General features: G+C 42.1%; 1 protein-coding gene across 1 annotated transcript in view; it reads left to right on the plus strand.

Annotated features, from left to right (window-relative positions):
• Positions 1–27,337, plus strand: part of syt1a (synaptotagmin Ia) — a 297,749-nt gene that overhangs the window by 108,641 nt on the left and 161,771 nt on the right. Inside the window, exon 3 of the mRNA XM_050036768.1 lies at positions 15,226–15,298. The gene's annotated coding sequence lies outside the window, so the exon portion shown is untranslated. The remainder of the gene's footprint in view (positions 1–15,225; positions 15,299–27,337) is intronic.

Below are 27,337 nucleotides of genomic sequence, written 5' to 3' on the forward strand. Positions count from 1 at the left end.
ACAGAATGTCCCAGCATCATGGTTCTTATATTGCCAGATTCCAGAGAGTCTCCCCTCTTCATATATGGCAGAATATGTCAACTTCCAACTTGCTATGGTGAGATACATGTAAAAATGTAAGAATTTAGTAACACAGATTTGTTTTTTTCATTGATATAAAAATTAATATAAAATACAGGCACATAGAAGGACATGGAATGATGGCAAATCTGGATCCAGATTGTCCTGAAAAAAACTAGCATAGCATGTGTATGTAGCCTTTATAATGACTGTGATATGAGCTTAAAAGTAAAGGCAGTAAAAATACCCCAAAAAAGCCTAGGGCCCAAAGGGTTAAGTGAATTTGTTGGCCGTTATAAGAACAAAATTGGTCCAGTTATGAAACCAGAATTAAAGCTGAGGAACCAAACTGTTTTTTATTGCCTGCAAATTACATGCTTTCACCTCCAGGTTGTGCAGTGTGCTTCACATGAGTCCTTTTTTTTTTATAGGCACATGCCTCCAATCTCCTGATGTTTCATGTGTTTCTCTGTGTTCTTGTAAAGCCGCTGAATATCTTGAGTGCAGTGGTAGAGGTCATGTTTATCCCAGATCTGATCCCAGATATTTTTTTTATGATACATCCTCCTTTCCCACTCACAAACTGGCCGCTGAGGGTCCCCAGGCGCTGTGTGGTGCTTCAGGCATGTGTGTGAATAACAATCATCTTACTTCAGGAAGCTATATTGCCTCCAGTGGATGGATAAACCATTGTGGGAAATGACAGAGGATGAGATAGGAATCAGCCATCCTTAGTCAAGATGGAGCCCTCTCTCAAATGGCGGTCTGCCAACCAAGCGCACTGCTATCTCTCTTGCTCCGGCAGTTGCACAGCAGACCGGACACATGTCGACATCCATCATGATCATATGTGACCTGAACTGGTCCAGTCCATGCACAGTGTTTAAACAGAGTGAGTGCTACAGATGTAGTGACACTATTAACATTGTTTGAGCAAGCGTTGGCCTGTATGGCAGTGTGTACGAGCCACATGGGAATATTCACTGGTCTGAGAAACAAGATTCATGTGTTGCACTGCAGATTTAAATAACTGCTGCACCACCAAACGTTTGACTTTGCTGAGGATTAAAAAACTTAACGAGCTGCAAACCTGCCACATATTTATCATCTATGTGGAACACACCATTAGGCCTCTGTTGCCATGGATTCTCAAATTACAGCTCTTCTGCAACAAGATAAGGATGTATGTGTGATACATGGACAAGATCTGTTAATCCTTCTCCCTACAATATAGGTTTCTGAAACACTGATTATGGGATGTATAGCATGGATAAAACCAGGCATGAACATTGCTTATACTGAGTCCAACATATACCTCTCTGCTGCTGACACTAGAGCACCAAATATTTGGCCTGGGCGACACGAGACATATTCATATCTCGGTATTTACAGGCTATTAATCTTACATATGCACATAGCATCAACAGAGAGACCGAGGTAATGAAGGAGCGAGAGACACATTGTCCTCGTTATATACGTCTTCTATATGTAACGTCTGTGTTGTCGCTGTATTTCTTTTAAACACATCTGTCACCTGCACCCAGGCGCTGTATTAATGTCACATATTAGACGACAAGTACCAAGAAGAACAGCGATGTGCGATGATTGACCTTATACACAAACTAGCAAACAAACGCTCACCTGACAAGATCAAACCGCTCTGTCTCCCACATCCTAACTTCAAAAAGTTAGGAGCACCAGCAAAATTTTGGGAGTACCCACCGTAATGTAATCTTTTTTTTTTATTGCAACAAAAAGTCAACATTATACTGTATACATTACATTGTATGTGTGTAGTACACTTATCATTAACAACTTTTTCAGTTGAAGACATTTTTAGAAAAAACACCACTGAACCATTGAACACCACTGTGAATGAAAGAGAAACCTTAGATGATTCCTCTATTGCCGAGGGGCAGTATCAACAGCTGTCACTCAAAGTGCCCCTTCACGCAATTGGAAAGACGGAAAAGTGTTGCCGTCTTTGTGGATTTCCTCCTCACTGTGGACTCCCTGAGTTGCACGGCTGTGATTCCCAGCTTGGTCGCTTCCCTGACCTGCTCCTCCATGAGAGCAACTAGTGGAGAAACAGCAATAGCCACTGGGTTTTCACTGAGTCCCATCTTTTTCCCGATCAACGGAGCCAGTTGGTAAATTAAACTTTTACCAAACCCCGTAGGAAGGACAGCAAACACATCCTTTTTTCAATAAAAGCTTTCAGTGCAGCCGTTTGTTCTGCTTTTAAAGAAAATATACATTCCAGTTCGTTCAACACATTTACCAAAGCAGTTTCAAAATCAGTAGCCATGTTGGTTGTTTACGAAATACATTCACTCCGCTCCTTGTCCCTCCTATTCTGATGACGTACCTTTATGATTGCATGGCCAGACTGATCTGCATATGCGACCAAAACGCTCGCAATTTTGAGCCCTGCACTATTTTCTTGGCTGATTTTTATAACTTTTCTTTAAAGCCTCTGGAAACTTGGCTTAAAATTATAAAAATGCATATTTGATATCAAAGATGATGAGATGAAGATCCACGAAAATCTGATTGAAAATACTGATAACTTTCAGGTAATCTGTAGTTCAAAAACAGCTCATTTGGCTGCTTAAACCATTCCTCAGGATTGTGGGGGTGTGATCAGATCATGCTTGATCGACAGCTCCTTTTTAGCTCAAATTATGTTAACTTTTATTTTCCTTCCAAATACTAGCATTAAAACGTGTTGCTACCATTGATATAAACTTCCAGATCTATCAAAGAGACCCCACTTGGTTAGAAAGCTAACTCGACTAACTAGCAATTTTGGTTAGACCACCCAAATCTATGTTTTTATTAAACTTTACCTCCTGAAATTTGGCGCTAATCATTTTAGTATTAGCTGACATGAGACAGTTATCATTCGATTTTCTGTATTAAATGTTTGAGTTTACTATTGACTACTCCCTCCAGTAGCTATTTTGACTTACCAGCTAACTACCTTACTAGACATATGTTTTTTTATACCTCTAAGCAGCTAAGTGCTTACATGAAATGGTTTGCATTAGCTTTGCTATGCTCCCCTTTTGAGCTGCTTATCAACTCTGTGGTTAATACAGATGTGGATGGTGTACAGCCTGCTAGTTAGCTTAACACAGTAGCTTTCAAAACATTTGCTGCATGCTCAGGAATTACTTAGAACTTTTTCCCTGATGGTCTGAATAACTTGCTTAATTTGTCGCTAGCTGCCTTTTAAATAAAGTCCCCATGAGGGTCTGAAAAGTCGCTAATTGGGGATGTGAGAAAGTGTCTATATTTGATGACCTTGGAATGAAACCAGGCTGCAGCAGCTATGACAATAGTTGGTTACTGTCTGTGTCAAAACTATGTGCTTTGTGCGCCTGGTCATCCACCCCTTCTCTCTGACACTTTTCACTGCAGTATAAGAACATGATACTGCTTCCTGCACTGGAAGGAAATGTTGGCAGTGAAGGTAATCAGTTATGTTGGCAGCTGAATATCTTATAAAAGGTATGTCCAAACACAATGTGTTGTATGCAAACGTAATTTGTAGGCGACAGGGTTGGCTGGAGAGATACAGAGTGCTGAAATCCACTGACTGGGAATTCAGCTCTCTGTGGCAGCAGGTTATGTCAGGACAGAACTGCAGAGAACATAATAAACATGAATAAGACGTCAAAAAAAGAACAGACAGTTCATAACAACGTATAATTGGCCATCGCACTATCAAGCTGCAGTTATTTAAGAAGCAGGTTCTCAGAAACACTGAATCAGAGTTTTCTTTTAATCGCCTCAGTAACATGAGACATTCTCCAAAGTTTCTCCTCCTCACTGACAGCGAGTCACCCTCAAAGTACCTTGACACGGGGAGTAAACAAGCCTGCCTCTGTTCATCAGGGTAATCTTGTTTGTTCAGAGGGCAGTGTCTGCGCAGGGCAGCACACTGCCACAGGGATAAAGCCCCACCATGGAGATATTGTGATCCATGTTTTCATGTCTTTAAAGGAGACGGGGAGGAGCGGCCGTGCAGCTGGGCACAAATCTGTGTGACATCACCCGCAAAGCTGCAAAGTGAAACTGCACCGAAAGGGATGTCTTTTTTAGGGCTGCCCCCGACTAAGAATTTTCCAAGTCGACCAATAGTCGTCATTTAGTCGACTAGTCGCCCGCATGTTATTTATTTATTTTTTTTAAAAAGATTATTTTTATTGGCTTTTTGCCTTTATTGACAGGACAGAGGGTGAAATGGGGAGACAGAGAGAGTGGGGACTGACACGCAGCAAAGGGCTGCAAGCCGGACTCGAACCTGCAGCAAGGCAATGCCTCTATACATGGGGCGCCGGCACTATCCACTACTCCACCGTCGCCCCAAGTCGCCTGCATGTTAATGACGCTGTGGGCTAATGGGCATGTAGCTACTTCCATGTTTCAGATGATACGTCATGTTTGTAGTCGACCAATGAAGATGAGTTTACATATCACCTTGGGTTCGTCCTTCACCTTCTCAAAATGATCCCACACTTTGGATTTCCTGCCCGACATGTTATTAACTAGCCTGTGGAATAACCGCAGGTACCAGCCCTGAAAATTAGGGGCCAACCAGTTCACTATCAAGTAAAAAAAATAACCCAGAATGATTCAGTGAGCTTTAGCACTGCATTTCAAAGCCCTCTCTATTTAGAGGTGGTGATTTTTTTTATGCCTTGTGACGTAAATGTCGCCTTTTATTGTTCCTTTAATGTTTTATTTTAATGTATTTCTCTTGTAAAGCACATTGAATTGCCTTGTGTGTGAATGGTGCTATATAAATAAAATTGCCTTGCCTTGCCTTTATGTGTGTAAGTAGTCAAAATTATTTGTAGCAGTTATCCATGGTTCACCGTTGACATCAATGATACAATAAAAAGAGTTGGGCTTTTACTTTTATGAAAGAACAGCTATAGATTGATAGGAAAGGGGGTGGTGGGTGTGTGACGTGTAGTCAAGGGCCACAGGCTGGAGGTGAACCTGGGCTGCTGCTGAGGTAATTTTAATTGAGCCGACTTAGATGAGTAAAATTCAAGCTCTGACAGATTTAAAATGGCCTTTAGCTTGAAAGTACTTAAACCAAAGTACCTACAGAAAGATAGTGTTTATTTCTCCAATTATTAACCTGTTATAATGTCAGACGACTGCTTCCACATGTGGGGGGTTTACCATTCAAAGCGATCTCTGGGGTTCATAATTAATCTCCCAGTGAGCAGCCATCAAAAGCAGGAGAGGATCGCAGCCGTACCACCAAAGAATAACTCAAGCACCAAAGCCACAGCTGCTGCAGGGTCTGCATTCTTTCCCAGGTGCGGCGTTTCTCCGCTCAAGACGTGATTCAAACCCTTTGGTGTGAAGAACGGGGGGCGGGGTGTTGTGATGGTAGATGAGGAGGGGGGATAGGAGTCACATGGGAGTAATGAGTGAGTTTTTCTTGCAAAAATAGAACTGTAAAAATGATAACAGCTCGCAGGCTGAAGTTACAGCTTCACTGGGTGTCATGTTTTTTTCATTCCTTTTTCATTCCTCCGTCGGGTGTCAATGTCTGCACCTTGTAACGTTTTTAGTTCACTGTCACTCAATATTTTTAGCAAACTGAGTGCAGCATGGAGTAAAACCTTATTATGGACAACAGAGCGATGCTTCTGGGTGACAGCAAAGGGTGAAAGACCACGTATAGCAAAAAGACTGGAGGAAGAAAGTAGAAACAGTCTTACACTGGGGTTTTCTTACAGTTGAAAGTTAAGGGAGTCGGAGGATGTGCAGCTATGATACGTAGAGACATACTGGCAGTGTAGCTTAAGGGTTAAATATCGTCACTGTTTGACCAGTGAAAACGTATTCCTCAGAGCAGATGGCGAGCCTGGTGGAGACCTATGCACATAGAGATTTGCCTTATGTAGATATATGGCAGAGTGGAGCACGGTCGTCGTGAGGCCTGCTGGGGAAACAGTTGCTAAGCACTTCAGTGGCATTTGTTTGGTAGTAGGAAACACATGGCTGGAATGTCAAAGCACAAAGGTGCCAGCATTACCCTCACTCATTCATAAACAGGCTCTCTGGTATTAAAGATGCTTTAGATACTCTGCCCGAGTGATTTTAAGATTCAGACGTTTGCTGTTTAACATAAATTCTTCTTGTCTTTGTCAAGGATACTGAATATGAATGAATATGAGTTCCTCTTTGACTGGTTGCCTTGGTGCTAAAGTGTGTGACATTGATTCATAGAGGCCAGTAGACTCTAGTTTGACAGCAGTAGCCTTGCAATTACGACAATTTCAAAGTTTCCATAGGCTGGTTTGAGTGATTTAAAAGAGAGAGAACATTGTGTTTAAGAAACTGCATGGGGAGGCTGCTGAGGCTGACATGCTGACACGCCATCACGCAGTGAATGGCTTTAGGACCAGAGGAATCTGATCAAACAAGAATACACAGAGGCCAACATTTGGAATGTGGATGACAGCTGAATTTATTTTTGAGTACCTGACAGTAATTTGAACAGCATTTGATACGGTCAAACTGTGTTTTGAAACAGTCAGCAGGTACGTGCAGAGAGGGACGCTGAGGGTGCTCGGGCACCTGCCCCTCTGCCCCTTGATGTCCACAGTGCCTTTTTGCCATGGCATATTTATTTAATCATTTGTGTGTGTGTGTGTGTGTGTGTGTCTGCCCATGGCCCTTATCGAGGAGAACATAAAACAATAAACAGTCATTTAGCTTTAAATAAAACGACCTGGCTGCCATCACCTGCAGCAGGTCAAAGATCATTTGTGACGTTCCCTCTGCTGCGACACAAGACAGACAGACAGACAGACAGACAGACAGACAGACATTAAGTAGCAACGTTTAGATGGTGAGTTTCATTATTGTAATTGACTGTGGCGTTGTATTTACAGTTTTAGCGTTACACAGCATCAGCCGATTGTTTCTGAACACCCGGTGGCGCCAGCTGTGGATCTTGATGCTTGTCTTTTATGGTGTGGGTGCTTGGGCACAACGTGATTTTGCCAAGTGGGACATGCTCCTGGATCCACATCCCACATCACGTTCCAGGACCAGCATTGCAATCAACCAATCACAGCCCTCTGACATCATCAGTGTGCTGCTCCTGGGTTTCTTTCAAAATTCCTTTGTGCATCCTCAGAGCTAAACTAGTTGTCCAAATTGAAGTCAGTACAATTAAACAAAATCTTCAGTAACACTGAACAAAAATCTTGTAAGTACAGTTTTTAAATAAATGAATTAATAAATAAAGATAAGGTGACCTTGAATTACATTATAAAGGGTCATATTTTCCTCATATTAGAATTACATTATAAAGGGTCATATTTTCCTCATATTAGATGACCCTGACAGTGTCCACGTCAAATTTCATGTGATTTTACTGTAGAGTTTTTGAAATATTTAAAGGGAAATTCAGCTCAAATGACGTAACATTCATAATTTCCTCATATTTATTTATCATAATCCCCCTCCGATTTCATCAGGTGCGGGACAATGACAATAGTACAATGCAGTTGTTTACATGGGTCCATGTTACATTCTGTTTTAATATAGGTTGCTATAATTCCACAGGTTATGCTGTAAATTATGTTGGTGTTGCTGTTTTTTTGTTTTGTTTTTTAAAGATATTTTTTAGGGCATTTTTGCCTTTAATGGACAGGACAGGTAACTTTGAAAGGGGGAGAGAGAGGGGGGGGGATGACATGCAGCAAAGGGCCACAGGCTGGATGTGAACCGAGGCCGCTGCGGCAACAGCCTTGTACATGACGGTCTCTGCACAGCTCTGCGGCCAATAAAATTCAGTAAATAGGGAAGCTGTTCATATCATCACTTTATAGTCATGTAATAAATATAAAGATTGATATGATTTGATCAGTAGTTCTCAACCAGTGGTACAGGGACGCCCAGGGCTCCCTAAGGGAGTTTCAGGGGGTCCCCAGAAAAATGGGGGAAAGTTGAAAAAGACAGTTTTTAATGCGCTGTAGAAGTGAGCCTGACAAAGTGCATGTGCTTCTTCGCCTCCTCTCTCCTCCCCTGACCCAGAAATTGTTCCCCCTCCGCCTTCATTTACAATCCCACCATCCCTTAAATACACCTCGAGGTGGGAGGAGGCTTCTGGAGGAGCTTAGAGTAAAGAAACACAGGTGTATCCCATGAGTTGCTTCCTCACATCTCTCTTTCACATCCTCCCTTGGAGGAGCTAAGTGAGGGAAGCGAGGAGACATGTTAGCATAATGAAAAGCACAATAAGAGTCATAAGACTATTGTGATTATAGGTTTCACTTCCTCCTCAGTTATCTCCTCAACTGTAGTTGACAGCTATAAAACTGGTGTTAATCACACATGACAACCAAACTCTTTTCAGATGAAGGTCCTTGAAGCAAAATCTCAAATCAAATGGGGTCAGTGACCTAATGTGCCTCAATTTAGGGATCCTTGACACCAAAAAGGTTGAGAGCCACTGAATTAGATGGTAATCTGCATGCGTGGAACTGGAAACACATTCCCATAAACAAAAGTCGCGTTAGACCAAAAATATTAGACGTGCAGAGTTGTAGGAGGAAGGAGAAGTATTTCTTAGATTTAATAAAGGTCTATAATATCAGTTTCTTCTATGACTGGCACAGGGGCAACACATTTAGCTCATTATTTTTTAAATATCCCCACCGTTCATATTGGTAACTACTGTTTTTGGAGTGTAGGGTAGCTGTGAAACATGAGATATAATCCAGGAAGTCAAGTTTGTTTAACAGATCAATGTGTTTTAAAGGCATATCAGATGCCAAAAACACTGCACAACAGTCTGTAATACTCAGAGAGAGGACTTTACAACTCAGGGAAGTTATCACAGAGGCAACTACTGTATGTTATCAGCTCATGAGGTTTAACATCACAGCCACAGCCTGGTGTCTGTGGTGTAAAGCATGAATATGCATAATACAAAGCACATTATGCTGTTTTAAATCAGTTCAGTGTGGAAAGTGGTGCACGTCTAATTCCTGTGTCTCCACATCATTTATACATCTGGACCCAGCTGACATATCTGGGGCTTTGCTTTCTGCCTCGCTGCCTGTCAGAGGAGAAACACTGTTTTGATTGGCAGGTTAAACTCTTCAAGGTCAGCCTGCTCTACAGCTCGCCCTCCTAGTGTAGATTACTGTGGTAATATCTCTCCTGTCGAGTGTCTCCCACCCCCCACCCCCCCTCCATCGACTGGTTCTCAGTCTACACTCAGATCTAAAGATTGTGTCCCTGCCTCCTCGTCATGTCGTTACGTAAGCTGCTGCACAGGTTGTTGAGCATGGAGATTGTGCTGTACGTTACATTTGCCATATCTGGGATGCTGAGGGGGAAATGAATGTCATTTCTGCTCGTCATATCAATGGGTCAGGTCGGGGAAGGGAAGTGGGATGTGGTTGCATGATTGCAGCTCCAGAAATTGACATCTGACTGGGGTCCATATTCTTCTTGCATCGTTTAATGCCGTCCGTGCACTATAACACTTTTAAAATACTTTTTAAAGGTTTAAGTCTGACACCCTCACATCTAAAGACAATGTGACCTTTTTTAGTCACACACTATAAGATATTGAAAAGACTGGTGATTTTGCAGGGTCACTATTTGCAAGACTACAGCTCGATTTTCGTATTAATAATTCCTTACATGTCCACAAAAACGCCTAACTGTAGAAACACAATAAAAGGTGTTACATGTCAACAGTTTTCTTGGCAATGCAGCATCAATGTAATCCATAACATAAACTGTACTTGTGGATTTTGTAGCCTCAACTCGCATCCTGACTCCATTGGTTAGCTGTGTATTTTAGTTTTTAGTTTATAGTTAGTATTTAAAAGATTTCTAATTAGAATAAGTGCTGGTTGGTCGATCAGATACATGCAGAATTAAACACTGACTCTGAGCGCTGGGCTGGCCGGAAAACCTGGATCAGACTCCTTGAAAAACTGGATCGGAGTTCTTGGGTCGGCATTTTCCCATGCAGTCCGGTCCGATGCCGATGCACGTTTTTTGCTAATATCGACGGCCGATACCGATCTGAATATCGGATCGGGACATCCCTAGTATAAACTACTGAAAGTGTATGTAGTCTCATTTGGGAACATAATTTACAGTTGAAAAAATAAATAATGAATATTACCATGTTCCACACTGTTCTTTACTATGAGGGTGCTTTCACACCTGCCCTGTTCGATTTGGTTTAATCGATTAAACCAAATCGAACCTAATTCGTTTGGGCAGGTATGAACACAGCAATCACACTCAGGTGTGCACCAAAACAACCGGACCGAGACCTCACATTTATCTTGCAAGTGTACTCTTCTTCAACGTTTGCTTTACTTCCTGGATTTTTCCCACAAATTCTGACCAATCAAGAGCAGCTTTCTCACACAAGGCATTTGATCTGGTCCGCTTGTAAATGCTGCCGTGAGAACATGAACCAACTCTAGGCAATTATACAACTTTACAAAATTAGTCCCTGATTCAGACCAAAGCAAGACAACTCTAGGTCTGAAAGATCAGCCATCAGAGGATATAAGTCAGTAGGTCTTTGTATAATTCTTGATAATGTCAGAGAAATATTGCTCCAGTAGAATAATAGTAAATCTACCGAGGAAGTGTATCAGCTTTACGTGTGGATGACTGAGATTAGAGCTGTAGTCTTGTAAGAGATGTAAGAGAGGTTGATGAATACCTCCAAACAAAGAGATATTGTTTTATGAGTCCCAGAATTCTGTGGCAAAAAAGTGGTAAAAAGTGATGAGCAGAAGGATTGGAGGAGAAAATGTGAAAAACACAGCAGGAAACGAGAACTGTGTTCTATGGAGCCTCACAAAAGAACTTGTGCAGATGGCTGCTGAAAGCCACAAAGGCAAACACTGAGTTGCTAGTGCCTAATATCACGATGACATGCTCATTGTGTTCCGATCATGCTATTTGTTATGCATGCATATTTAGCAGCTCATTTCAAATGGTGACGCATCATTGATTTGTGCACACGATTGTAATGGGACTCGCAGTCAGGACAGCCTGCACTCTTATGTGATTTACATGTGAGAAGAGCTGGAAAGTGTGTGAGAGTGTGGAGAGCAGCCCATCAGTGCCTAATAGCACCCTATATACAACTAATATGTGACGTTGTTAGGGAAATGGAAAGAGCTGCCACGTGTAAACAAGCGCACAATGTCCCTGGGATGTGTGACCACTATTCAAGGGCACTTCTTAAATATATAAATAAATGCTTTAATGCTACTGAATGCAACTGGAATATGACTGAATTGCTTATAAATATAGAATATGAACTACTATATACGTTTCATAATAGCGGGTATACTTAAACTAATATTTTGATGTGCCTGTCTCTGAGCAAACAAATCACACGCTACAACAATCCATTTGAATATGTCTGAATGTGTCTAGTGCTATGTAAAATGGAATTGATTTACCTTTTCACTTTCCATCATAATTTTTGTACTCTGATAAGGCATGACAGGTGCATTGAAATATGAATGAATGTGCTGTCTGCGAATACTTTCCCTTTATACTCCTGCCAAGTAGAGGTAATGGCTTTTAATCTGTGCATCAGTTGGCCGATAAATACACTTTTCACAGTATGAGGGGGAGACTGGCAATCTTTGCTGCAAAGTGCTGTGTGTAGTCTCATCTCCTCCTGTGCTGGCAGAATATTTTTCAGCACTAGTCGTGGGTCTGTAGATCAGGGATGTTGGTAGACTGTGGTTAAACACAGATATTCATCGTCCTCAGAGGATGATTCAGGATGATTTAGGTCACGTATTGACCTTTTATCCTGAGCCATCAGTAGGCGATAGCTTACTCTTAACAAAAAAGGGTATCTTAGAAACCAGTTTCTATTAAATTTGTTGTGGTTCCATGTTCCCTCTTTAAAGGTTCATTCTCACTGCCACGATGCGGAATTTCGCATTGTTGTGTTCCAAGTCGGGTGTGGGTGAACGGGTCCATGTCATTGGTCCGACAGCCCATTGGCCCGACATCCCATTAGTCCGACATCCCTTTGTTCTGATATGTGATTATACTAGGCTATACTGTATTTGTGTACCATAGAGGATCAGCAAAGGCAACAAAAGTAGATTACTGGTCGAGATACAAGTGCCATAGAGAGAAGAGAGTGAAACACCATAACCTCCTGTTATTAACTCTGGGGTCGGGGTTGTGTGGGGAGCTCTCCGCGGTGCTGAACGGCTCTCGGCGGGCGTATTTCTGCCTTGATGGTGCGCCGCGACCGGCTCTGGGTCAGTTGGGAAAGGCTTGAGGCGAAGCAGGCTCACGGCTTATGTGTTTGCCACTTTCTTTTTCATTTTAACCCATACCATGATCTTTTCCTGACCCTAACCAAGTGGTTTTTGTGCCTAAACCTAACCAGACCTTAACCACAGGGCATCATGATGATTTCGGAACAACAGGACTTCGGAACAATGGGTTTAATATGGTCGGAACAATGGGATGTTGGACCAATGGGCTGTCGGACCAATGGGCTGTCGGAACAATGGGATGTCGGACCAATAGGCAGTTCCCTGGGTGAACGCGGACAAGAGTAGCAGCGAGCTAGCAAGCTAATGTTTAACAAGCGTCAACATCAACTTTCTTTAGCACTTACCACCCTCACCGCAGCCACCCAGCTGGACAATGGACTGCCAGACGTTGTCCTTTAATTCATCGTTCATAAAATCATCCCGTCTTTTATCAAAAAGGACGGGGTGCTGTGAAACGAGGTTTATCAATCTTTCTCCCATACTGTCCTGCCTGACTGGATTTTGGACTCTCCCTGGTCTGCGCGACTTTGACCCGCGTCTGGACGGAAACTTTTTTCACCGCGCGAAAGTTCCGCCCCGGTGTGCAAACTTCCATAAGAACCTATGAAATCAACTTTTATATTTTTCCGCGAGAATAACGCAGAGAAGACGAACCATGCTGCCGGTCGGTCCCTGCTCTCTCTCTCTGTCTCCCCATTTCACACACTGTCCTATCTGTTAAAGGCAAAAGCCCACAAAAATAATCTTAAAAAAAAAAAGTTCATTGAGGATGATTACCTCCACCAAGGACTAGAAGTTAGGTGTTACACTACCATGACGATGATGCCGTACCACCACGGGTCAGCGACACTAACAGCACTGACAGTACTAACATTGGCATTGCCGACAGAGCTCGTAGTGTGATCAGTTTGAGAGAGTTTGAGAGATTCTGCAGGACGGATGCATGCTCAAGAATCTCAGTTGACTGAGGAGTCTGTGGCTGATGATTTGACTTCAACTTTGAGGGGCAGCCCTAACGCCGTCTAGTGTGAGCACCGCTTGCATGCCCAGCATGGGTAGTACACAGTGCAGAGTAACAGTAATTAGCTAGCCAGCAGGGACGTGGATGATGGTTGTTTGTTCTGAATGTTGTGTATTGCACTTTCAACACTGAGAGATAAGGCATATGGTCTTGGTGGAGGTTTGTGCTCTTGGAGTACCACTCTAGTTTATAGTGATTTGGTTACTTACTGACCTGTCTTGCACCCCATCAGGCCCAGATTTCCACGTACAGAGAAGAGGCAACAACAAAATGGCACATTGCATTCTGGGGAGTGGCAGCCATACTTCAGGACACGCTTCTTCAACTGAGACAAAAAAATAAAATAAAAAAAGAATGCTTACATCAGTGTATTTGTGTCTTAGCTTTTGCACTCTCACCCCCTTAATGAGCCTCCACTCAAGCCAGGGGTGATCCCCAACTCTAGAGGTCAAGTGGAGTGTGCACAGTGTCCGCTGCAAGCTGGAAAGCACTCCATTAGCAATCTGTTTTCCACACTGGTTGCAACAACAGTTACGGCAGTTGATAATGCAGCAAATGTTCACCATTCCACCATGTTTTAAGCTGGATAAAATATAAACTCAACGGCGTCGTCTACTAGTACTCCTGTCCTAAAATCCCACAGTGATTTGCATTGCTCACCACTGCTCACGCCACAATCCTACTCTTTATACACAAGAAGTCTAATGGACAGCTTGTTGGGAAAGTTATTGAACACTTCAATCCATTTATTCCAACTTCGTAGACACACTAATGGCTGCATTATGGCTAACAGCAATAGATTTTTTAGAATAACCTGCAAGTTTATTGTGTTTCCAGACATAGAATTTTTTCTGTACTTGAGAAGTTATTGTCCCTGATGTATTTATCTTTAATGTCAATGCATTTAATTATACATAAGCTAATAAATTCAACTGTGCAAATCCCAAAAATAGTGTTTTTCAATGACAAAAAACAAAAAAATTGCAAATGCTCACATTTAAGAAGCAATAAATTGACTATTCATTTATGCGCTAAATAAATTAAGTCGAACCCCCATTTAAAGGACTTTATTGTGCATTTCCGGCCTTCTGACAGAGACGCACAGCAGAGACATTGAGTGACAGCACTCAGCCCCCCACAATCCCCACTAGGCCTGTACTGGAAACCTTCCCACACCTCCACAGCAGGCAGCATCTGCTGGGAGGAGATCTCCAGCTGCTCTTTCTACTGGTTTTCCAACACATGGCTGGTCTCCACTGGCCGTTCCCTGAATGCGGCCAATTGTCTGTGAAAACAGTCCATCGATAATGGATATCTGCCACCCCGCCACTGACATGCACAGATTACTGAGCTGATGGAACAATCAGCAGGGGCAAAAGATGTAGGCTTATTTATCCGCCTCTAGAAACAGTTGTTTGAGCCCATTGTGCACTCTGATTATTCAGAGACTTTGAATGCAAAGCAGGTGTGTTGTCTTTGTCTTGTGTACCTGTGGTTTCTTCCTTTGGGCACAGTTTTCGAGCAGAAATTGTCACGATGTTCAATCCCAAAGATCCTCAAGTGAATATAGAGAACATTTTACAAACAGCCTTTAGGTCTAGTTCGGTTTTATTGACTCTGTAGTCGAGCAGAGATTCTATGAGGTGATGACAATTGATTATACCAAACAAAGACTGCAAGGAAACCCTGGAAGTATCTCAGGGACACCGGAAGACACCTTACTGTGAGAGCTAGCACAAGACAGATGACTGTTTTTCATTCATTTGTACAAACATGGCCTTTCTTTTCATTTTCATATCCTAGATCTGAGTGACTGCCGGTGAGCGTGGAGGAAACATTTAAAGAGACACTGCAGCAGGCGTCGTCGAGATAAAAGGTGAGTCTCTGCTCCGTTTTACGAAACACAAAGCATGTATTTTTACTGAAATGCCAGATGTCTACGTTAGCTGGGCTCTCATTCACTGTCAAGCAACATAAACAAATGCAAGGATTTCCACATCTCAGTACTTCAATCTTTACCTTTTTAGGGTTTCTAGGATTCTATTATGCTATGTTTTTTACATTTATTTTCCTACTATGTTTGCTTTGTTTACTGTAACACGCTAGTTTACCCAATGAGTGATCATTTCAGATTAATTTAAAGCTATTGTACTGTTGTTATTGAATTTGGGTGATGGATATTGTGTTGTTTTATATTTCATTGGGATTTTTAATGGACCATAAAACTTATTAGCCCTGCCGAATATCATTGTTTTAATTTGAGCCTTCAGAATAAGCACCCTAAATCCGAGGATTGGACTCGAGCCACATGACTAGACTCAACCCAGAGTGGAGTCACAAATTTCATGACTTGTAACTTGAATTGACAAAAATAGACTTGCAAATTGACCTGGAATTCAATGCCATTAACTCATGACAGCACTTGAACTTGAGTCTTTTGACTTGAAAATACTTGATACCTCTCCCCACACCAATTTGGGGACAGAAAGTTAAGACATAAATCCAGTATGAGATGAGTGCAACAAGAGAGGACAGAAACATGAAATTAATTCTGTTATGGTAATCACTAATTGTACTTTATGCTATGGATTCTCACCAAGCAGTTCAGTTCAGTTTGTTACAGTTATTTTGTGTTTACATTGTCAAAAGTTGTGGATGTTACCAAAAGAACTGTTCTACTCTTTCCCATTTTCATGTCACCCCTCTTTTGGGGTACCAAGCATACTGATCCGATACTAAAGCTTCTATCCCACTGCACAAAAAACCCCACTAACACCCGCTAACATCTGGCTTTTTAATGTAATGGGAAAGGTTACAATCAGCATTTATACGTGGATCGAATGACTCTGCAGTAGTCACAGGTATTTATTGACTCTGGCTCTGATCTGCATTGACAGAAACACAACACCAGGGTGAACACGTTACTTTTAGCCCTTTAACCGCCGCAATGATACGCCACTACAAATACCATCCGTCTCTGCCCAAGCAGCGCTCAAAATCAATCCAAACTGCACTGAGTTTGAAAGAGCGACTGAGTAAGTGAGAGATATATAGAAAGAGAAAACCACTTTAAGTTTTCACAGGCCTCCATGCTGTTTTCTACCGTTTTCTAGCTGGTTTTCAAGCCCGTCCTTGACATTGAACATGACACACCGAGAAAAAAAAAATGGCATACTCGTGTGCAGCAGAGGTGTGTCCACAACTCTGGTTTACTGGCAGTGGGAATGGAGTCTAAAGCCTTGTTGTAGTGTTTGAGAAAAAGGGTGGAAAAGGGCTATAAAATGTGGAGCTAGAAAATCGTCACTCTGGCTCAACAAATACTCAATGCACAAGCCGGCTATTTTTAAGTATCCAATCTTGGAATTTGTTCTGAGAATGTAGGCATGCAACCTTATTTTGAGGACAGTCTGCAAGATGCAATCTGCAAATACAGCGAGAGCTGGAAGGAGCAGCGACATGGCTATTACTATCCAATAACAACCCTGCCTCTTGTCATCAGAAAGGCTGAACAGATCTAGAGGTTGGGTACATGTACACGCAGGTTATGTACCGGCTCTACGGGTACTATACTAAAAGTGTTTGGTGTAAACGCGACTGAAGTGCAGTGTCATCAGTACTTTTTAGTCGTACTTGTTTTCGAAGACTTAAAACTTACTTGTGACTTGCAACACAGTGACTTGGTCCCACCTCCCTGCCCCAAATCTTGCTGGGTGCACTTCTAAATACAGAGTAACTAAACTTACAGCTTTCTGGATTCATCAGAATATTATATTATATGAGTATGGGAGATGATGTGTCATGGGAACTGCCCATTGGTCCGACATCCCATTGTTCCGACCATATTAAACCCATTGTTCTGAAGTCCGTTCCGAAATGATCCTGATGCCCTGTGGTTAAGGTCTGGTTAGGTTTAGGCACAAAAACCACTTGGTTAGGGTCAGGAAAAGATCATGGTGTGGGTTAAAATGAAAAAGAAAGTGACACACACATAAGCCGTGAGCCTGCTTCGCCTCAAGCCTTTCCCAGCTGACCCAGAGCCGGTCGCGGCGCACCATCAAGGTAGAAATACGCCCGCTGGGAGCTGTTCAGCGCCACGGACCATCGGACTAACGGGATGTCGGACCAATGGGCTTTCAGACCAATGACATGGACCCATGTGTCATAACCTTTTCTCACAGCTCGTGTTCACACAAAGTTATTTGCTCTGTGTGAAACTACTGAAGCTGCGTAGTTGCATATTTTGCTGGTTTGATTAAAGCTTATTTGACTGGAACATCCTGAGCCCAAACCCAAAGTGTACCATAAACTCACAAAGAGGCTGATGCTGTGAATATATGAATAGAAAATGAGCAAGTCTTCTTTGACCCTTGAGGACAATGCTGCTGCTGCTCGCTGGACCAATTTATGGATTTAGATGCAGTCAGTTATGCAGATTGCTCTCTGGCAAGTGTTTGTGTTGATGGATTTCTTATGGGTGCAGTGCATATGGGTTGAATAATGCCTTATTGATTTTACCTTATCTCCGAGGGGAGCAGAATCACAGGCCAACTGTACACTACATCCACCTGTCATCGTACAAAGCCCTGCTATCAAGAGAAAAAGAAAAACAAGTGAATCATTTGTCGTCTGGGAATCTGATGGCAACTGTTTCTCATGCTGAATACTAAGTACAGAGGAAGACTTGGGGCTTTGTTGTTTCATATCAGCACATACTCACATTAATATTGATATGGAAATGTGTTGAGGTCACTCGCACAGTGTGTAGTTGGAACCACCGGTCCTCTTCATATCCTGCTTTCATGGCCAATTGGTTGTGTTAATGAGCGATTTTGAGCTAATCACAAACTTTCTCATCATTCAACACATTTTTTATTATTTCCCATACCTTCCCAAAGTCAAACAGAAATACAGCTCATCGTAATGCCCTATAAATTCGTAATAAGACCATGTATGGGTAGGCAAAATGATCGAATGTATATCACTGTAACAAAATATATCAGGATATAGTCATTTTTCTGTAAATTCATGTAAATAAAAACATCTACCTCATATGAGACAACACTTAAAAGACTTGAAACACTTAAATAAAAATTACGACTGCCAAAATCCTGTTACGTAGACAGTAGGCAGCTTAATTCACAATATCACAAGATCATGCGGAAATTACGAGACCACACAAGAATCCAGCCCTGATTTGCGTCAGAGCCCGACCTGAATAGCTTTCACGGTAGAAACAGTTTTGCCAAATCTCCACCCATGGACACATCTATTGCCGTGCAGTAAATACTGTTATATCGTCCAACCGTACTATTGTGTAGAATTAGAGATTTGGAATTTTTTGAAAAATGGCTGGTTGCAATCAAACCATTGGTGCCATTAGCCGTCCTAACTGTAATGACATATTAAATGCTATCTATTATGCTTGTGCTTTCACATCACAGCTGTGAGAGCAGTAATAATCCAAAATAGAGCTGAAACAAAAAGTGAATTCATTGATTGTTATATTGGCAGAAAATGCATTGGTAACTATAGTAATCAATAAATTGTTTCAGTCATTTTTAAAGCAAAACTGGCAAAAAAAAACTCAGCTGTGGCTTCTTAAATATTAATCTTTGGGTTTTCAGACAAGACATTTTTTATCATGAGATCCTTTCAAATCCAAGGGCTGGAGGATGTGGCTTAAAAATTGAATGGATTAAACAATTACTTAAACAATCATATATGTTTTTGAATTCAGTCACAGGTAGGGTTGTCAAACATTTCGATTTATCAATACTCATCGATACTGAATACTTGAATTGTCTGCAGTATTGATACACTGGCACCAGCTGTGGTTCCTCATTCTCTCTCTCATTGTTAACGGTTACTACAGTCATTCTGCTGTTCTCTGCCACTAACCAAAGAAAGAAAAGTCATCCTCATGTTATATGAAAAATCATGAATTTTGTAAATGTAATATATGTCAGGACTTAAAGGTGCCGTATGTAAGAATGTGGCCAAAACGATTACTGCGCTCAAATTCAAAATACTGCCGCGAGTCGTGTCCGCCCCCCCTCCCCTACAGATTTGAGGTTGCTGGACAGCAGCGTGCTGGAGACTGATTTGTTTGCCCACGGGCGGCTGCTGTAGCAGGGCTGCGTCGCCGCGTCCTTGATCTTCGGTTTTCCAGCGGACCGTTTGAGCAAGTCCAGCTTCTCTGCTGCTAACACTGCGGAGGAGGAGCCGGCTGCTAATGCTATGTACCGGGACACTTCTAATGCTGCTTGCCGTGCTGCTAACGTTTGTTTCTCAGAAAAATCAGTCGGGTTGATGACCCACCTGCACATGGGCTACAATGTATGATCGAAAATGAATAACAGTTGAAAGTATTCGAAATGTCCATCCCCGTCTAGCTATGATGCTAGTTAGCCAACTTTGGCTAAAGCTTACCTGTCGAGGAGAAGAGTAGCCAATTCGACATCTGATTTCAAATTTTTCTCCACTTTCAACCGTCTCCACCGTTCAAATCATCTCCTATATAGACCCTCGCTTTGCCTCAAGTTTTGTCATGGCGTTTTTGGGAATCATAACGAGGTCGTTTGGGTTTGTTGCACCGTCAGCCATTGTAGCTCAGTCGTAGCTGTAACTGATGCTGAGACTCTACTGACTGCGTGACTGGTAGACGGTGGTGGGTGGCGCAACAGGCCAAAACACAAATTCAAAACATAAACATGATTTGCAGACCGTAATTTTTTTTTTTTTTTTAAATGCGAATATTCTGGCTGTACTATTGTTGTCGGTGAGATCAGTGTGTTATATGAACATTATTCCTTAGTCTCTGTGACATATTAGGAGGATTTTACGACTGTTTGCTTTAGGTTTCTTACATATAGCTCCTTTAAATACCTGAAGGAACGAGACGAGACCCACAATGCAGATCAGTGAAAGGTGCTTTTATTTACAAAAGGCGCATGCTCAAAATGTGCCGGGAAGTGACTAAAACAAAGACGACGACGGGGATCCAGGGCAGGTGAAGGAGTCTGGGTGAGGGAACACAACGGGGCTGGGCGAGGCAAGGCTTGGGGCAGGCAGGTGGCAGGGCTGCGAAGCAAAAATAAATACAAAGTTAGTTCGAGGCGACAGTCCAACACGCAATCCAAAAACCAGCATAGATCCATCCACTTACTTGTGACCTGCAACCCAGCGTTTGGCCCCACCTCTGCCCTAAATCTTGCTGGATGCACTTCTAAATACAAACTAACTAAAATGACAGCTTTCTGGGTGCATTAGAATATTATATTATATATTGTGAAAATGATAAAAAGTTATAGTTATCTTAAATAAATATTTCTAAATTCTGTGTCCTCAGTGTCAGTTTTCCCCTGTGGTATCAAAACTGGTACCAAATATCAGTATTTTTTAGGATATTATATCGCAAATTCTAGTATTGTGACAACACTAGTCACGTGTGTAAAACAAAAACTACACCAATGTTTTTATTTATTTTAAAGAGTTTGCTTGGACTTGCTGATTTAAACAACAGAATTTTATAAATTACATAATATGATCATGTTAAGTTAATGAATTTGCCTCAAAATATAACATATATAGTATTAAAAAGTAATATAAATTCCATTGACAAGCTGGGACACTTGTCTTATATTGGGATGCACAGATCTGATACTGATATCAGATATGAGGCAAATACTAATTGAAATAGTTGGATCGGGTATTGGTGACAGTAGCCATGTTTCCATCAGCCTGTTTAGATGCGCATCTAGAAGTATCGCATCGGAAAACTATGATGGAAACGCCAGAATTGGAATTAAAATCCCCTGATTCGCACAAACTAAAATACGCTCGCTTTAGCCGGGTTTTGGTTGATTCAAAAAAATGCTGATTCGCAAAACGGGGGATGGAAACAGTTATGTTCGAATTAAGTCTGATGTAGCGCACCTCTCTCCATGGTGATATCCACACTCCGGGTCGGGAAGGCGGTAATGCATTTACAAGCTGGTTGCCAACCGCCAGAAAACGTAGAAGAAGAAGAAGAATGTGAGACTTGTTTTGTTTCCGGTTCTGCGGAAAACTCGCGCAAGTTCGTAGTTTTACACCAAAGTCCGTACATTTAATGGAAACACACAGGATTCGTATTTCTTTTAATGCGCATTTCCCAATGATTCAAATCACTTTTGGATGGAAACACAGCTTATGACGCATAATTTTTAAAATTCAGTTCTATATATACATCTGCTGACACGTGGCCGTGTTGTGTCATGAGTCAGCAGGGCTCCTGTAGACCGCATAGCTGAGGGAGCAAACGACGAACATGTCAGCTGTTTGGAGATATTTCAAGTATATTTCTATGTATTTATCTGTTACATTTTCCTTTTTAAAATTCGGAAAGCAGTGTTTAAGTCAGACCTCATGTAGCCTACACATGAAAAAATGATCCCTGTCTCTTCCACACAGCGAGGCAAATAGCTTATCAATTAAACACTGGTGTTTAAAATGTACCTTAGTTTGATGCTGCTTTGCTGAGTAATGCTGCTACACTAGATATAGTCTATAGTGTAAAAATAACAGACATTGCAGAGTGCACACATGGTGTATCATCCTCAAGAGTCTAATTTAAAATGCAGGAATACAAGAACTAAAATAGTGCATTGAACATGATTGGAGTTATTAGAGTTTACATTTCCCACTGAGGCAAAGCAGAGATTCTATTCCTGCTGACTGTGGTGTATGGATTTTGATACAACCTGGTCGTTTCATTTGTATTTTATGGAGGATTCAAACCTGTTCACTCCTCCCTGCCCTGTCAAACTCCATCCTCTCACTCCACACCTCTATGTTAAAGTCTGTATTCAGCCGCCGTTGCTGGTTCAGGCAGGGTTCAGTGGCTATTTACTGAGGCATTGTGAGTGATTCTAGCCTTGTTAAATCCTATTTTGTTTTGTGAGCGTGGTGCTCAGCCTCCTTCAGGCCTGTGAAGGTGGAGGATGGAGCCGGGATGCCGACTGGGGACCCAAAGAGCAGTCCAATTTTTCATCCTTATTGCCCGTGACATATCCAAAGTGGCAGAGTGCCTTCCATGGAGAGACAGAAGGAGGGGGAGGGAGGAAAAAGTGAGAAGCATGCAGCTCTGATGGACTGAGAGGAGTGTATGTCTGCTTCCTCCTCCTGTAGTCCTGAGCAGGGTCTCCAATTTTCTGTGCTTAAACAATGCAATTCAGCAGCGTTCATCAGGGCAGACAAGGTTAAAGTTTGAGTCCCAGGGCCCCTGCCTCTCTGTGACTTACTCCGCCTTCAGGCTTGTTAGTGTAGCCAGAGAATAAATGCAGGTTTGAAGCCGACAGAGAATAAAGAGTGTATTAGTGTCTGACTTACTGCATGACACTGACTAAATGAAGCTGTTACACCCACCCTTTACCCCCTTCTTTCACCATAGCTTCCCACAGGCTTCAGCTTCCAGTGCACAGGGATCATTATTCCTGGGGATGTTCAGTGACTCATCATATGACTCGCTCATCTGTACATTGTGTAAGAATTTGTAAAATAATTCCAGTGCAAAGTAGAGGCTTTATTTTGATTAAGACAGATCTGTGTTGATGCAAATTTTGTGTCAATCAAGTGTCATTTGAGCTTGATTTCAGTTTGCGGTGTGATTACTTCTTCTTCTGTCTTAATTTCAAGCCCTAACTCACATCCTGTGTGTGGGTGTGAGCAGGGGGATTCGTGATCCATATGAGGTCCCTCTATAATACTTGTCCTAAAAAGTGTTTTTGTTAGAAATGCACTAATTTATATGCCGCACATCGATATCAGCCCGATTTTGAAAAAACTTTTACTCTCGTCAGTCTTCATTTTGATAAATGAAGTTGGTCTTACATGAATATATGTTTTATGACAACACAAATCGCATCTGAGAAGCTCTTGGTACAGCATGTAAATGGACAAAGACATACCAAAAATTTTAAATAACAGGACAATAGCCGCTTTTACACTGCCAGATTTTCGGCGAATGTTGGGCCATTTTGCCGGCAAGCTGCGAGCGTTTAGACACACAGAGCCAGATTGGCGAGTTGATCCGAGGTGCCCAATTTTCCACCACGTAGGGTAGTCATATTGGCCGAACCTTTTTGGTTTAAAAAGAACGAGGCGCCCTTCCACCACAGGAGGAGCTGTTGATGACTTGTGGGAGGAGCTGTTACTGACGCCGCACGTGCAACAGCGGTGGATAAACAGGAAACAGCTGATAGCAGGAATTAGCGAGCAGCTAGTAGCAAGAGGGAAACACAAACCTGACAGACACTGTGAAGATGAGCAACTGGGGTGACAAGAAATTGCACGCCCTCCTTGCCTTCGCAAACAAAGAGGCCATTAACCATCAGATGACAGTGACAGTGAAGAAACGGGCCGGCTTACGAGAGACTCGCCGAAGGACTGACCAGCCGCGGCTCCCCTTGGAGCAAGGCTGTTTACGTCACACACTGAGCTACACATTTTGTTACCTGCTCACGCCCCCCATTGCCCCGAAAAAGGCGCATTCTGTATAAACAAAAGTAGGCAGGCGGCATTTTGATGCACTCCCCGATTTTGTTTTTATACTGCCAATGCTGAAAAAAGACTGATTGGGCTTTCCTGCAAATTTGCACAATTCCTGTTTAAAAAGGGCTAATGATTCAGCCTCATATCGTGTATTTCACATGTCACACAGATCTGTCTAACATTGGAGCCTAAACATCTGCAAAGTCCTGATCTTACAGTATCTTAACCTTCAGACACCCTGGAGCCTCCTCACATGCGCCCATGCAGACAATGACGGACTCTGAGGCCTCATATACCTAGGTCATGACCATGCATGAATCATACATTAATACAGTTACTATTATTATGCATGATGATATTCAAATACTTGTATATTTAGTTATTTTTCCATGACACAGCCAATAATGTTGTGCCAGTCCAACTTAGGACCCAAATGCAAACACTACCAGGAAACTGAATGGTTTGAGGCAGTTTATTGTAGTTTGAAGAGGAGCTGAAGGCTTGAATGAGGTGATGGCTGAGGTGGGCAGAGAATGGCTATGCAGAGCAGGCAGATTAGTTGAAAGCAGAGCAAAAGTAGGTGAGAATGAGGCTGGATGTGGAGGGTAATGGTTGAGGCTGGCATGGTGAACCTTAGACACAGAACAGAGCATGATTGATGTCCAAAAAGTACCAAAAAACAAAGCATCAAAAAGTTGAAGTTGGCCTAGACGTCTCTTCTGAAGAGGAGACTGATTGATTTGGATGTCTGCGCCAGGGTTTTATACTGCAGTGGATTGCTGTAGATGTGGTTCAGGTGTGCAGGTTCAGCCGCTACTGGCACTCAGGAGGATCGGCAGGAGGAGGGAAACAGGAGGCCACGCCCAGCAGACACACTGAAGACAAACATGAGACGCTAGGAAGGGTAAACAGGAAACACAAGGGAAACGCAAAGCCAATTTTCTAACAGATTTTCGTCTTACTGACTGCCATAGGCCTATCGGCAAAAAAGGTGAATTCAGGGTGGTGGTGGAGGTGGCAGTGACCGATGTTTTTCTGTCGTGGGCTAAAAAGCAGGTCTTAAGACAAACGGCGTCTTGTCGTCCCGAGGATAATAGATAACATGTTTGAGATGAAGAGAGATCTTTCCAGGGATGCCATCAAGAAGAAAGGATGCAGTGAACTTACTACTAATGTTTCGGATGACGGACCCTTTTGTTTCCCTGATAATGCTACGGTGGGAGCAACTAATCTGTGTTTAAATTGGCAGGAAGAGAGCCGGTTAAAGTTAGCTGTTAGCAGCCAGTGGACTAAACTAACAGCCAACAGAGTTGCATCAAGTTACGTTATGATGCATTCAAACTCTGTTCAGTAAAAATGAGAATTGGGTGAAGGTAAATTGAAACAATCAAGACATGTTTGAATGAAGTCTTGTAAAATCAAATTTTTGGCAATGAACTTGAATAAACACAGCTGTTAGAAGAAGAAATTTATTGATGTTTTTACAGTAAAGACGTGAAGTAAAAAGGCTTTTGAAGCAGTTATTTTTAAAGATTTTTTTTCATGTGAAAGAAAGGTTGTTTGATAAATTCGCATGATTGAATTTGTACCTAACCAAAGATAGTTTAATGAAGAATGGACTGACTTAAAAACAGTTTAGTTATTTTTTGATAAAGAAAAATCTTTGTTTCTCTGACACAAAAGAGGCAATAAATAATGACAAAAACACAACAGCAAAAGCCTCAATATCGACCGCTGGGGAAATTGTTGTTTTAAAAATCTTTATAGGCATCTGAATCTCACAATCAGTGCATCTCTAGTTTTTGTTTTCTTGTTTTCTTTTTTGTTTATACTTGAGGTGACTAAAGAGTATTCTCTTGCAGTGAATCTGAATCCATTAAACAAGCCTGTGTGTTGTGTCACATGCAGGCAGTGAAGTGATGGAGGGCCGTGAAGGGCACTGTCAAGGTGACTTCTGAGGGGTGGGATCCCCCGTGGGGGGGTGTGTGACTTCACAGAGCCTACGTGACTGGTAAATTTTCATGACAGAGACACCCCCCCCCTCGTTTGCCTTCATTCTCACAGTTGAGATTAAGATCACTTGTTGTAATTATTGCTCTGTGAGGCGGCCTAATTCTGCCAAGTCGATAGCATCGCTGCCGTCAGGTGCAATAGAAGGTATCTGGCAGCAGCTGTTCATGTCCTCTACATGTTCCAGTGGGCTGCAGTGGAAGGTAATGGCAACGTTATGCGATACATGCCTGTTGATCGACTGGCTCCTGGAGAGCCGCCAGTCCACCTGCTTCCCTTTGCCTCCCTCCAGTAATCGCAGGAAGTGGAAAAGATGATGAAGAAATGAAAAGTGACGAAAAGTATAAAAGGACAACCCCTGGGGTGTCTGGGATTTTTAACACCTCATGTACAATAAGGGCGTCAATCATCCTTCGCAGTCCCAAGAAACATATGGCTGGCCGCCTTTCCCCTGAAAACACAGGTGCTTGACAGACAGAGTCAATTCTGCCTAATGAGCAATTGTGCTGCCATGTTGTGTACTATCTGTTGGGCACAGCGAGGCACTGATCCAACCAGACTGCTTTCATCAGCACGCAGACACGTTACATATCTGCCAAAATAACTTTTGTCAGTATTCATTGCTCATGAGAAAAGTTTCTTAGACAGACAGTTACCTGTGTAGGTATTAGACCAACACCTGGAATACAAGGAGAGAGACATAGACAGAGATTTTATCAAAAGGCTGTTGCTGAAAAACACAGTTTGTCTTCTTGACTGTGAGGATTTGCTGCTTGTCTTTGCCGTATATGATAGTCAGGCAACACTTTACATTAAATCCCTGTATTTTTGCATGGTGGTTTGTTGCCTCACAGAGAGAGTTCCTGGTTCCTGGGATGTTTTGTTAAAGTTTTACTGTTGTTAAATGCTGTCACCCATGAGTCCAACTCATCAAGACTTGTCTCCTTTTTTGGATTCTTTGTTCACTGTGGAGGGATACAAGAAAAACAAAGTTTTCTACATAATTCAATGTAACACCGGGCGAGTTATTGATATACAAATCATAATTTTGTGGGTAAAATATTCCTTAAAAGCAGTTTAAAGTAGTTGTCATGGATATCTTTATGAAGCTGCGGGTTGTGGGAAATTGTAATAGGAATGTTTCAGTATCTAACACGGTGTTTCCAACTGGTGGGTCGCGGGTGACTCGCCAACATGTCAGGTTTGTAAAAAACACACTTTATTTTGAAGTTTAGTGAACTTCCAGCACAGAGCTTTTATTTTGAAGCGCTGTTTTCTGCTGTTGAGTGAGTGAACAACTGACAGCTACTTAACAAAGACAGAAAACTAGCTTGATGACATGGCCAAACGCAAGTATGACACTGACGTTGAAACA

This window comes from Epinephelus moara, chromosome 23 (genome assembly GCF_006386435.1).
Source record: "Epinephelus moara isolate mb chromosome 23, YSFRI_EMoa_1.0, whole genome shotgun sequence".
NCBI lineage: Eukaryota > Metazoa > Chordata > Actinopteri > Perciformes > Serranidae > Epinephelus > Epinephelus moara.